We start from the raw sequence: 14,715 nt of genomic DNA, 5'->3' as shown, positions 1-14,715 counted from the left end.
TAAGTAATATCACCTTTGAATCTAACAGTATTTAACCGACTAAACAAATACCTCAAATTATTTCATAAGACATATGACAGTACATGTACAGCAGCACCGAAAGTCCAGCGAGATCCATGCAAAGACACGTTCTCGTATTTTAATGAGTGCTCCTTATCAGAGATCCAGAGGCTTCATCAGAACTGGCAGAAAGCCATTACGATGTGAATCTCTCTGGAGACTGCAGTGACTAGTTCATTTGTGGACAGTAAACGTGTCTTCCCACTAGAAAGCCAAATCAAGCCAACCGGGACACCAGAATGAGATTGTCACAGACAATTGGATTTTCATTAACAATCTGTGAATCAGTTAATTTGTTTCTAAAATGGAAATCAAGTCCCTCTGAAATGATTTGTTATTCCTTTAGGGAAATCACTGGCTTGTGCCCGCAAAAACAAGAAGTTGTCAGGCAAATAAAGAGTTTCTTGCAGGCTGTAATTGTCAGTGTCTTAAGCAGACGTGATTCAAACCATCCCCACCAACAATAGCCACTCAACAGCTGATGCAGCTTCTTTGCTTCATCAAAAACACATTTCACGTCTGGCTCCTATCTAAAAAGCTGAGGCTGTCCTGTTAGTGCAGCAGTGTGCCTAAACACAAGTAACTAACAACAATACAGAATTCCTCCCGAGATATGGTCCAAAAGCAGACACTACAACACCGATGAACACGGCCTTTAACATGCCGGTTCCCAAGTACAAAGCTGTGTGAAGTCTGACTGTGACAATTTGCACCAATGTGAGAAAACCCCAGGTAACAGAGAGATGAAATCACAGCTAGCGAGTGTTCGTTCTGTGTGCTGCCTAATGCACAGTCTGCCCAAACAGCACCATCACCTAAACAAAACAGCGAGAATGACCAAATGTAGCTGCGTGCTGCATGTTGCATTTGACTGAACCAGTTTCCTTTTGTAACTGTGCTGACTGGTGATTAGGGGAATTGCAAATATTGCAATATTTTATTGGAGTTACAGAGAAATCAATACTGACATTAAACAACTGGCAGAAAACGACTTTAATAGGTAGCAAAATATTATTTACACTGCCAATTACTGACCCACTGTGGCATATATTTCATGACAAAATGTCATATGAAAATTTAATTTCAGAAATGAAAATTGATAATTGCTAAAACTGGATTCTAACAGTTGTGATTATTCTAAATTAAAACAGAGTGCTATAATACACTGTCCAATTAATAATAATAATGGATTGGATTTATATAGCGCTTTTCAAGGCACCCAATGCCACTATTCATTCACTCTCGCATTCACACACTGGTGGAGGCAAGCTACAGTTGTAGCCACAGCTGCCCTGGGGCAGACTGACAAAAGCGAGGCTGCCATATCGCGCCACCGGCCCCTCTGGCCAACACCAGTAGGGTAAAGTGTCTTGCCCAAGGACACAACGACCAGGACAGAGAGCCCAGGGATCAAACCGGCGACCTTCCGGTTACAGATGCGCTTCCCAACCCCCTGAGCCACGGTCGCCCGTTATTGGGATAATTATTTTAATCAACTTTGGCTTTTAGTTGCTATTAATAATTAAACATCACTGGTCGTTTTTTCTCAAGTTCGGAGCATGGGATCAGTTCGTTCCAGAGATTTCTGTTGGGCCTAATTACTTAAAATGTTGAATTGTACAATAAGAATGTGATTAAACGTTAGAGCTACTCATTAGAGAAGATGATAATTACACAATATTGATGCTTGCTGTAAGGAATCAGTTCGGTAAGGAGTGGGTAATATTGATCAAGACAACATAGTTTAACACATTTTCAAGTTTCACTGGCTTTGGTCTCACTGTAAATTTCAAAACAAGCCTAACTAATACCTAACTCTCCATCTAGTTGAACTCTTTTAGACACAGGCTAAGGTGCTTGGAAAGAAAGCGACTGGACTTTAAATTTCATGAAGATGTTTCACCTCATCTGAGAGTTCCAGGTATTTAAACCACAGAGGATCACTGATCACACCTCATCACCTCCTCACATGAGTCAACCTGTGAAAAGGAGTGGGTCATTATCACCAGAGACTTCCAAGTGAAACCATTATAACACCTTGCCTCACCATATCATGTGACCTATTAAGGTCACCTGTAGATGTGAGTGGAGGTTGAGGAGCCTGGGAAGGGATCTCAAAACTGCATTTTAGGGGGCAGACAGTTGGTGTCGTAACCACGCCCTCTGTTCAAAGATGGAGACAGGACGTGGTGTTTAAAAGTAAGGAAAATGCAAACCTGTCAAGTCAAAGGGAAGTTAGTAAGTCATTGTGGTGCTAGCATGGATGTTGCACTTCTTAAGTCAGTTTGTGTGTTTTTTTCTGAGCTATATGTGAAGATCAAGAAGATTTTGAACCCTTAACTCTTTAAAGGCTTCCTGTTTGAGAGTTGTTGTGTGGCTAACATGGAGCCAAAGATGACTATAAAGTCTCTTGACTTCCTAATGGAGGAAATTTCTACTATCAGGTTGCAGGAGAAAAGCATCCTTGATATTGTGGAGGAGGTAAAGCTCCTCTGCATCCAAAATGCACAGAAAGAAAAACAGATTGCACACCCAGAGAGTAAGAGTAAGGTTGCAGACCTGGAACAATACTCCAGCATGAAAGAGGCAATAAATGACAAACTGTAAAATATTCATTAAACTAAACTGATCGCTGGAGGAAGCTAAAGTATTTCCTCCGGCAGGCCATCAAAAATATGGTGGATCTGCAGTTTATATCAGTAAAGAAGCTAAAAAAATATTAACTGATATATATGAACTTACGGTGAAGGGGTCAGATTAAATCAGCACTCCTTTTCGATATGTAACTGAATCAGAACAGATGACGTGACACTGAAATATATTTTGCTTTATTTTGTGTAACATTTTTTCCTTTTCTTTGCCAAATGAACTTCTATATATTATTTACATGATCCAAATATACTGAACATAAACAAACAAGTCCAGTCGCTTTCTTTCCAAGCTCCTTAGACTACCATGACCTGGATGACTAAGACCTCACACAGACATATAATTTAGACACATGGAAAATCAAAGGTTCAACTTGAACACTGATTTTCCAGCTACCACGATGGAAATGGACTGACAGACTAATCCACATTCAAAGTAGCTGTAAAACCCTCACACCTGTGACCGCATTATATCCGACCGCTCTGCATCGTGGACAACAATGCCCCTTAGCTGTTTCAAACTCATGCTCAACCGCAGCCTCTTTCACACTCTTTATTATGCATCCTACTCCTAAAATCACTGCTGAACCTGCTTTCTCCACTTAAACTTTTGTTAATGTCCTACATTTACTAAAGTGCATTTTAACAACCCACCCAGTTTGCACAAGAAACCACTTTCAATATGGGTGGAGAGGGTAACAGTGACAGCACTGATGCTGCAGAATTTAAATTTGCTTAACAAAACAAGACAAAGTGAAAGTCACATACAGCCTATCGGCCATCGTTTGTTCTTTTTTTAGTTAACTAAAAGACTGCGTAGCTATTTTGTTAGTTCTTTCATCAGGTAAATTTGTTTTTTCTGTTTAATAACAAGGGAGTGGGAGAGATGTCAAAAAGCTGCTACACCATCCACCATTATGTCCTCTTTAGCTGAATGGTCAGACAGGTCAATGTGCTTTGTGAGTTATAAAAAAGAAAAAGACACAATATTTTTCTTTAATTAAGAAGAAGATTAACATACTTTCAGGGACTGCAAATCTGGCATTTTTTTTTAGTTTTTAAGCCAAAATACAAAATTTTGTAGCTTCCTACAGCAAAGGATTCGGAGGTTGTTTTATAATCAGGGTTCATACACATTTTTCAGGGTCACATTCAAGCACTTTTTAAGCACTTTGAAGGCCCATTTTCAAGCTTTTCCAGCACATTACCAAAAACAAAGAATGCATGTTTCACTTAGCATCACCTCAGTAAGGCCATGGAAAAATGAAAACAAATCATTTTAGGTTGACTTAAATGTCCTTTGTTCCCCTTTTTGTTAAAACAAAAAAAGCAAATGGTGCATTATGCATTATAGTGTACAAACTCAGAAAACAATTTTCTCTTAAAAATTAAGATTTGCAAATGTGAACAAATCAGCCTGTTAGAGATAATCATCTCCAAGGCCAAATTAATAAGTCTTCGCATGAGGTATTGATTAGGGCTGCTCAATTAATCGAACTTTAATCACGATTACCATCTGGGCTTTCAACGATCATTAAAAATGACTGAGCCGATTATTAGCCCCTCCCTCGTGCTCTACTCTCGCGCTGCTCCGTGTGGCAAATTGAGCGCACCTCTCTGCATTTCGAACACGTGTCACAACAATTAAGAGCAGTGGTCTCCAACCTTTTTTGCGCCACGGACCGGTTTATGCCCGACAATATTTTCATGGACCGGCCTTTAAGGTGTCGCGGATAAATACAACAAAATAAAACTAGTACCGGTACCGAAAAAAAAAAAAAATTATTCATAACACACCTGAAAAGACCCAGGAAAACCGAGTAAACGATAAAAACGATAACAAAATAACGCGGACTCTCGTGATTAAGAGGGCCCGAAGGAAGCTCGGAAAGCTGAGCAGAAGTTATTTGGAGAGGAGAGTGACTGCCGTTGGTTGAAAAGAGAGGTAAAAAAAACTTCAGTGGTGTGGAAACATTATGGGTTCGCGGAGTCAAACGTGGATCAAGTAGACATAGTGTGTAAACTTTGCTACAGTGTCGTAGCTGCACCACAGAGCAACACTGCAAAGTTCACTAAACATAGATGTTTACATTTTTCATTTATGTTTTATATTGCAAACATTTGCACTGTTATCAGTATTTGCACACTATTTTATATTATTGTTTGACAATCTTTAAAGCCATTATTCAATACATTGTTATTGTTAAATAAATATCGTCAAATAATCCATCCATCCATCCATCTTCATCCGCTTTATCCGGGGCCGGGTCGCGGGGGCAGCAGCCTAAGCAAAGAGGCCCAGACCTCCCTCTCCCCAGCCACCTCCTCCAGCTCATCCGGGGGAACACCAAGGCGTTCCCAGGCCAGCCGAGAGATATAATCTCTCCAGCGTGTCCTGGGTCTGCCCCGGGGCCTCCTCCCGGTGGGACATGCCTGGAACACCTCACCCAGGAGGCGCCCAGGGGGCATCCTTACCAGATGCCCAAACCACCTCAGCTGGCTCCTTTCGATGTGGAGAAGCAGCGGCTCTACTCTGAGCCCCTCCCGGATGGCCGAACTTCTCACCCTATCTCTAAGGGAGAGGCCAGCCACCCTTCGGAGGAAGCTCATTTCCGCCGCTTGTATCCGCGATCTCGTCCTTTCGGTCACTACCCACAGCTCGTGGCCATAGGTGAGGGTAGGGACGTAGATCGACCGGTAAATTGAGAGCTTCGCTTTTACACTCAGCTCCCTCTTCACCACGACGGACCGGTGCAGCGTCTGCATTACTGCAGCTGCAGCCCCAATCCGTCTGTCGATCTCCGGCTCCCTTCTCCCATCACTCGCGAACAAGACCCCGAGATACTTGAACTCCTCCACTTGGGGCAGGACCTCATCCCCGACCCGGAGTGGGCACTCCACCCTTTTCCGGCTGAGAACCATGGCCTCAGATTTGGAGGTGCTGATCCTCATTCCCGCTGCTTCACACTCGGCTGCGAACCGCTCCAGTGCGAGCTGGAGGCCCTCACCCGATGAAGCCAACAGAACCACATCATCCGCAAAAATCAGAGATGAGATCCTGAGGCCACCAAAGCGAAAGCCCTCCGCCACTTGGCTGCGCCTAGAAATCCTGTCCATAAAAATTATGAACAGAACCGGTGACAAAGGGCAGCCCTGGCGGAGCCCATCACCCACCGGGAACGAGTCCGACTTATTGCCGGCAATGCGAACCAAGCTCTTGCAACGGTTGTATAGGGATCGAATGGCCCATAGCAATGGGCCAGACACCCCATACTCCCGCAACACCTCCCACAGGACACCCCGAGGGACACGGTCGAATGCCTTCTCCAAGTCCACAAAACACATGTAGACTGGTTGGGCAAACTCCCATGCACCCTCAAGTATCCTCGAGAGGATGAAGAGCTGGTCCAGTGTTCCGCGACCAGGACGAAAACCGCATTGTTCCTCCTGCATCAGAGGTTCGACTAGCGGACGAACTCTCCTTTCCAGCACCCTGGCATAGACTTTCCCGGGGAGGCTGAGGAGTGTGATCCCCCTGTAGTTGGAACACACCCTCCGGTCCCCCTTCTTAAAGATGGGGACCACCACCCCGGTCTGCCAATCCACGGGTACTGCCCCTGATCTCCACGCAACATTGCAGAGGCGTGTCAGCCAGGACAGCCCTACAACGTCCAGAGCCTTCAGGAACTCGGGGCGGACCTCATCAACACCAGGGGCTCTGCCACCAAGGAGTTGTTTAACTGCCTCAGTGACCTCGCCCCCAGAAATTGGCGGGTCATTCCCCTCATCCCCAGACTCTGCTTCCTCCTTGGAAGACGCGTCAGTGGGATTAAGGAGGTCCTCGAAGTATTCCTTCCACCGCCTGACAATTTTCTCAGTCGACGTCAGCAGCGCTCCGCCAGCACTATACACAGTGCAGGTAGAGCACCGCTTTCCCCTCCTGAGACGCCTGACGGTTTGCCAGAACCTCTTCGAGGCAGTCCGAAAGTCTTTTTCCATGGCCTCTCCGAACTCCTCCCACACCCGAGTTTTTGCTTCAGCCACTGCCCGAGCCGCATTCCGCTTGGCCTGTCGATACCTGTCGGCTGCCTCCGGAGTCCCACAGGCTAACCAAGCCCGATAGGACTCCTTCTTCAGCCTGGTGGCTCCCTTCACCTCTGGTGTCCACCATTTGGTTCGGGGATTACCACCACGGCAGGCACCAACCACCTTGCGGCCGCAGCTCAATGCAGCAGCTTCGGCAATGGAGGCGCTGAACATGGTCCATTCGGACTCAATGTCCCCCGCCTCCCTCGGAATGCTGTTGAAGCTCTGCCGGAGGTGTGCGTTGAAGATCTCGCGGACTGGGGCCTCTGCTAGTCGTTCCCAGCACACCCTCACTACGCATCGTCAAATAATCAAGATCTCAATTTCAGTGAAAATAATCGCGATTATCATTTTTGCCATAATCGAGCAGCCCTAGTATTGATGCTTCTTTCCTATGCGACACAAAAAATAGGAGACAGATTTTATTTATTTTTTTAACTAGTTAAGCACCCACGCACCCAAAATTGGGGGAGATCACGTTTAATCGGTTATAACACGAAGTCAGAAATGTGCCGACATGAGTAGTGTCCACAGAAACCTCTGAATCTCAGCTAAAATCTCATATAAACCATTTCTACAGACACCAAACAAAGCAAAGACACCAAAAAGTTTAAAGAGCAAATGCGTCACCATGAATTTGTGGACAGGTAATATCCATACTTTGATTTATGATTTTCTGGAGTTAAATGTGAACCGAAGCTTATTTTCAAAGGTGTTATATGCTGTAAAATACTTTTAAAAATTAGGCGAGGGTTATAAAAAAAAATCTAATTTTTTATGTTTGAGTCACAGCAACTTTGACATAGTAACATCTGCAGTAATATGTATACGTCTGATGACATCTCACAAGTGTTAGCTTTATTTGACACCAAAGCTGTTTACACAGAGTTTTTAATTGCAGAGAAAATTTATTTTGGTCATTTCATTTTCAAGCAGAATGTCATGGTCCCCGTGCCTGCCCAGCCGGCCTCACAAGGCTACACTTGTGTTTTTGCTTTCTCTCTCCCCTACCTCTCTGCCTGGGCGGAGCTCACTGCTGGCTCCCGCCCTTGGCTCACACACCTGTTGGCGATCAGCTGATTTCCCAACTACTATTTGAGGCTGGGCCACAGATCTTCTCATCGCTGGATGATTGTGCTACTAACGTTAGTCTCTCTTCCCAGCTCCTGTGGTCTTGTACCTTTACGCCCTACCTTCGTGACTTGTGAGTGATTTTTCCCTTTCTTGTTCCAGTTTACCTTCCCAGACCTGTGACCTCCCAGCTGTACGAACGTGTGTGAGTTGGATGTGAGGACGTGAGCGAGCGTGAGAGAGAGAACCTTCCCCTAATCCCTTGGAACCCTGGATTTTTCCCCGTCACTGTATATATTATCGCACTGGTGTGTAAATAAACTGTGCTCTGAGACGTCAACCTGTTCTGCACTTGAGTCCCTGCTTTCAGATTGTGACACAGAAAGCTCAGAAAACCCCTGGAGGCCTAACAGGTTAAAGTTAATTCCCAATAAAACCAACTGTGAGATGTTTGACTACATTGCTGTCTGTATTATTGTCAAAGTCATAAATGATCACCTTTAAAGTGTTTGTGCTAATAACACCATGTACAGTAAGTACACTCAGTTTAATTCAACATACAAGACTTTAAGAATGCACAAGCATCTACCTAAAATCTATTTATTTAGTCTAACATCCGTGATATCTTTAGGTACAATTATAATGTACCTAAAAATAATGTACCTTAAATAAACAGGCAACCTTAAAGTATGAAATATTAAAACACTTAAATTTGTATGTTGTCTCAGTGGCTGATAGTGCCCCACAGGCCTCAATGTGAGTTGAAGCCATTTATAATTTATAAAAATAAACAGATTTTGAATGAAAGCCAGGGGACTTCAGTAGCACAAAAAAGTGGCTGTTTGTGCCCATATGGATCAGTCCCTCTTATTACCATTATTTCTTTAAGCCTTAAGTTGGCTAGTTAAGTGTCAGACTAACATTTAAAGCTTTTATTTGAGTAAAGTAACTCACATTACTGCTACTGCTAAGTAATGTTAGCTAAATTCACAGCATATTCAATAAATCCCCATAACTAAGTGCTATAGTGCCATACTCCATCACACGCATATCAATCATTTCTACAGCAAGTTTAGTGCACTCATCCCCGACTGTGTGGGGGAGGGGCGGGGTCACACATTGAAACAGACTGACATGCAGGGGTAGGCAGCCCAGGCGGAGAAATGTTGCTTTTAGACTTTGCGACTTGTGTTATTTCTCTACCTGATAAGAAAACTATTCGGTCAGATAGTTATTTGTGGTGAATGAAATACAGTTTCAAGCACTTTTAAGCACCACATCTGAAATGTAAGCACTTTTCAAACCTTGAAAAGACAATATTACAATTCAAGCATTTTCAAGGTTTTCAAGCACCTGTACGAACCCTCTATAATGTAAGACTGTCCCAATTGTCTTTAAATCAAATCAATTAATATTTTCTGGTCATATATTTGTTTTGATCATTATAATGCAAAACTCTTAGTTTCCTTATATGTTGCTTCCAAGGTGCCAGACAGTCTCCTGATGTTGAGCAATAGTTCTCCAGACTTTACAGCTACTCTAAAGACTCTAAAACGCTTTCAAATTCTTTCTTTGGACATGAGCTGCTTTTTCGCTGATTTTCAGTGCATTCTTGTACCTTTTCTGTTTGTTAAGTCAATTAAAACTGACCTGTGAATCATTCAATCATCCAACAGCTATCTAGGTCAAGGGACGAGACAGTGTTACAAAAACCTCACAAAGACACAATTTAAATTCTGTCTCTTTTCTTTAGGCACTGTGTTTTTAGCAGCCTGTCACAAAAACACATCACGTCTTCCCTATTTCTCAGTTGAATGTAGGGCTGCATGATTTTGCATAAAATGAGAATCACGATTTTTTGGCTTAGAATTGAGATCACGATTCTCTCACGATTTTTTTCCCCAATATAAATATTTATTGCACTTATTAACTGCACATCAACTTCGTAACAGTTGAGACTGAACATAAAAACAATAAATAAACATAAAAACAACAAATGTCTCATGTTTTGTCGTTGCCGCAAAATGTTGTACTGCTTGAAATTCCGTCTCCACCGTTGCTCGACACTGCGTGTATAGAGCAGGTAGTGCAACAATAGAAAAATAGTTGTGGTATGGCACTGTGTAGCGTTTGTCTAGGGTGTTAATCATTTTCCTAAATCCCTCGTTTTGCACAGTGTTGATGACCTTTGGTCAGGTGATAAGTAATAGCCTCCGTAATTTCTTTGTGCCTGCGGGAGTTCGACGTGTATAGGGAAGCGCTGTATAAGGTTCCCATTATTGATGTTTGGGTGGTTGACCGGGACGGATTTACTCCTGTCACTTTCTCGTCATCCCTGACGTGCTCTCCGTTGTTTTTTCCCTGCCAATTTTAGCATCACATGGCACAGCTTCTGTATCACGTGGTATAAGGCTCCGCCCTTGTCATTTGTTGAGCAGGAAGAGTGAGCGCTTGTTTTCATGCAGATTACGTCCCGGATCAAAATGCGGTACAATCGTCGTCGTCTTTTTTTTTTTTTTCTTTTTTTTTTTTTAAATCGTTGTCATTTGAAAATGAAATCGCACATAAGTATGAATCGAGATTGCGATTTTCTAACGATTAATCGTGCAGCCCTAGTTGAATGTATGAAAAATGCCAAAGATAACACAATAGGTGATTCCCATAGAGATGAAAATGTGGCCCATCTCAGCATGATGTGCAGTGTGTCCTTAAAAATTTTTAAGGATACTGCACCGCAGAGGACAAAAGAAGAAGTGGCAGCTACGTGGCTGCGTTGTCACAAGCTTGGGTGTCCACACCAACCATGTGCCCATCCAGCGGGGTGATGACATTACCGCTCAGCCTATTATGGCTAAGAGGTATAAATCTACAGCACATGAACAGCATCTAAAGTCACATCCTCGAGAAACATGAAAACATCCAGCAAAGCTCTGCGACAGGTTGGCTCAAGATTTGATTTGCAACATCTTAAAGCTTTGACGTGCAGTTTTTAATTATGTCAATTTTCAAATATGAATTTCTGCAATTCTGCACTTGATATGGTTCACATGGGTATGGGTAAAATCCCTACTTAAAATAAATCTAACATCTATATACTTACAAAAGACATTTAACAAATCAGGTTTTTAGGAATATTTTCACCTCACACACACTCAAAATAAAATAGTATCATACACCATAGATATAGGTCAACTTGTCTGGAAATCATAGTTGGGAGACTCCCCGGGCTCATCAACCAGGCATGAATAATCCATGTCCAGATTTCAATTAGCCTGCAAGCAAGACTCATCAGTGTGTGTGTGTGCGCGCGCGTGTGCATGCTCCAGAAATAACTAATTTTAACACTGATGAGATGGACAAATGCTGGGCCTGAAGCCATTGCTCATTTACAGATGTCTGTGGTAAGTAAAATCCAAACAGGGCGAGGGATCCATCTGTTTAATCACCTTTTACTTTTCTTTGACTTCTAAGAGAGAGCAAGAGGTTTAGTTTTACCGTTACTTGGTGCTGCTGAGCTGCGGTTCAACATTACAAAGGTCTCTGATCAAATTAGGCTAAAAATAGAGCTGCTGTTGATTTGGAGATCCCACTCTCTATTCTGTGCAGCAATGAAAGTAAAGAAGCACATAGAGGTCTAATCGTTATCTCTGTTCAAATCATGTCCTCTGTTTCTTCTACAGGGAGTGTTAAGAATAATTTTTAAAAATCGAGCTCTCAGTCAGTAACATGACTTTCCATTCAGAAGAGAGGAGAAACTCATACTTTCACCTTCTTAATTAAAAATAAATAAATAATCAGAAATATTACCTGTGGAAATGTGTGTGATGACAGACAAACTCAAGGTATTTAAAAAATATATATATTTTTGGTGTTTAGTCATGCTAATAAAGCCTTTATACACACACACCTATGCTGCATTGAAAAAGCCACCTTTTACAGATTTTTAGAAACACATCTTTACATAACTAGTCGTGAATTTTTTATATCAAATGCATTTAAAATAGAAACCATCTCGACTGTGTAATCTGCTCAGTAACCACACAGGCCACCGGTCTAACAACACCGGAGAGAAAGCACAAGTATTTTAACAGCAATATCCTCTCATTTGGAACCAGCTGCTTAAATTTGTATTACAGATTACGAACTTGACCCTGACAAATCTCTGCATGGGCATTGCTATACATAATCTGCAAAACAGCCATAACAAGGCAGACTGAACATAAACAGTCTATACAGTATGATTACAAAAACCCAGCAGCAGAGCCTTTCATACTTCTAAGTAAGATGTGCACTCAGGTGGTTTGTTTGCACACACAAACACACAAGAGTGTGGTCATGTGCTGTCACCACTGTCAGCAGTTTTTTTTTCAAATAAATCACAAGCTCTGTGTAGCCAGGGTAACGTAAATAATAATACACAATACAAAGGGGCAGAGATGCACTTTGTACAGCTAAAGTCATATTATATCGAATATATCTATATATATCTATATATATATATATATATGTACCCGGTTCCCTGGACAAAGCTGTGATCCTGTGCAGGATAAACAGATGAGTCTTGTGCCTATGGAATGCTATTATAGTTCCAGTGAGAGGGTGAAAGGGTCACTACCTAATCACTAGTGTAAATAGCCTGGGTCAAACACAAATAACCAGCATGGAGTCTGCTCTTGTGTCCTGCTTTCTATCTATTGTAAACGGCACAATGCTGAGCTTTGTTTCTGGATTTGTTGGTTTGTTGGTTACTTTGAGCTCTTGTCCAGTGACTCTGTGAAATAAAACAGTTTACTTAACTTAATAATCTATCTACTGAAGGTCTAAACAACCAAAAGCATTTATTTATCCAGGTAAAGGTTTATGGTAGCATCTGACGGTATATATGTTTACTTCTTATACTTGTACTCCTGTTAGAATGCCGTGGTCACTGACTGATGAAATCAAACTGCAGGTACAAGCTGCCAAACATGTGTTTCCCTTGAAAGCTGTCTGGGCGCGTGGATAAATCTGCTCTTTATTAGGACTGACCTCACACAACTTCTTGTGAAAGTGTTATAACCATAATGAGAGGTGTGACTGCTTGATAACAGCAATTATCACTACTACTACTGATCTGACTTTACATATATCACGCATCTACTAGATTTGAATAATAAACGTGTCTGTTTAAAAGTGGACTGAACTGAGTTTACCTCAAAACCCAGTAAACACATGGAAAATAAACAAGCTGGAGCAGGACTGAGGCACAGGGCTGTGTAATCAGGAGCCGGGCTGTGACTAAAGGGTGTTTTTAACCGTGAAGCCCATCTCACAACTCATCAGAGACAGCCTATATCACGGGAGATCTGTGGGCCCAGATGAGGCAACGGGAGGCCCAGGCAGGCCCCTCCTTGGAATGCCTTTGAATCCCCAAGAGGACCTGAAAGAACTAGGTAGAAAGGATTTCTGTGCTACTTTGCTTAGCCTGTTGGTATCCAAACCCACATCAGAAATATCAATATCAGTGGTTAGCAACTAAGAAATCCTTTGCAGCGTAAACATCCAAATGCTTATTAAAAGCCACGCAGGCCAACACTCACATGACCCACTCCACGACCGATCCATTATTTAGAAAGCTGCTGAAGAAACAGTTCAGGGCTTGTATTCAAAGCACATCATGTGAGCCCCTCTTTCAGACATGCACGTTTGCATCTGAGTGGGTCGGCTTCATGTTCAAATGTGCACCCTCGTCACTTGTCTTGTCTGTAACACTCATGACACGTTAACAGACAGGCAAGGGTACGACTGCACGTCACTAATTACAGTGCGAGTTGTGCAGCTCACAAAAAAATGCAACCACTTTGGAGAAAGTCATAAATAGCACTGAAAGAGAAACAAAAATGAACACATTTCGGTCTTTCCACCATGTTTTAGTAAGAAAACTCGTATTGCGCAATGTCATGTGCGTAGGAAATATTAGGTACACAATGGTACACATCTCCTGCCTGGAAAAAGGCATTAGACTGAGAGCAGTACACTGTAGCTTTGGTACACTGTGGTGGTGGTTGGAGGGGACCAAAAAAAAAAACACTGCCACAGTTGAGAAACTGTGATAAGTCTGCTTCAGCAACCAGCATTGGGGCTGGTTCCTGCTAATGTTTCACAGTTACTGCACATCTCTTCAAGCATTACTGGTAATTTCCTTACTGCTATGGCATGCTGGTATGACTTCCTTTCCCCCCATTCACTCCCTCTCCCTCGCATTTCCTTAGAGTTTCTGCAGGGTTTCTTTGATTTTCAAGGATACACAAACAGGGACACTTAAGGCCTGGCTCGAATCAGATGAAGTCACTGATCCTAAATAAATTTGTTTCAGTCAGACTGAAATACTACTTCTACTCAAATGCTACTTGTCTCCAACAGCTGTGTTAATGTTTAGAGGCCAAAAGCAGTGTCACTTGACTTTTATCTGTGTGTGTGTGAGAGTGTGAATGTGCTGGTGTAAATGAGAGTTTAAACTGGTTACACGTCTCCTACTTAAAAGGGAAGTGAGTGGACACCCTGTCCAGCACCATCACCTCCCACCAGAACAGCGACCCGCACTCAAACTGCCCTGCCTTAAGCCTTCTTTCACATGCAGACGCCTGACAAAAATCGTACAAGACAGAGGTCCACCTTGAAGACATCGGACTCATTCAACCTGCCCACTGTTGTTTTTCTATGGCAGAGTGTCATAGGAATGAAAGGTATCAGTGAAATTGTTATTTTTTTTTATCTTTTTTTGAGGAAAACTATCCTCATGTTGCACCCATCCAAGCTTGGAAACATGAAATATGGCAGATTTACAAGCTAGGAGTCCAATGAAGATGAA

General features: G+C 42.5%; 1 protein-coding gene across 4 annotated transcripts in view; it reads right to left on the bottom strand.

Moving 5' to 3' along the window:
• The window catches only part of ccny (cyclin Y), a 51,289-nt gene that overhangs the window by 33,882 nt on the left and 2,692 nt on the right, over positions 1–14,715 (bottom strand). The window lies entirely within an intron of this gene.

Source organism: Neolamprologus multifasciatus, chromosome 9 (assembly GCF_963576455.1).
Source record: "Neolamprologus multifasciatus chromosome 9, fNeoMul1.2, whole genome shotgun sequence".
Taxonomy (NCBI): domain Eukaryota; kingdom Metazoa; phylum Chordata; class Actinopteri; order Cichliformes; family Cichlidae; genus Neolamprologus; species Neolamprologus multifasciatus.
The sequence above is the reverse complement of the archived record's forward strand: the minus strand, read 5'-3'. Positions and strand labels throughout refer to the sequence as shown.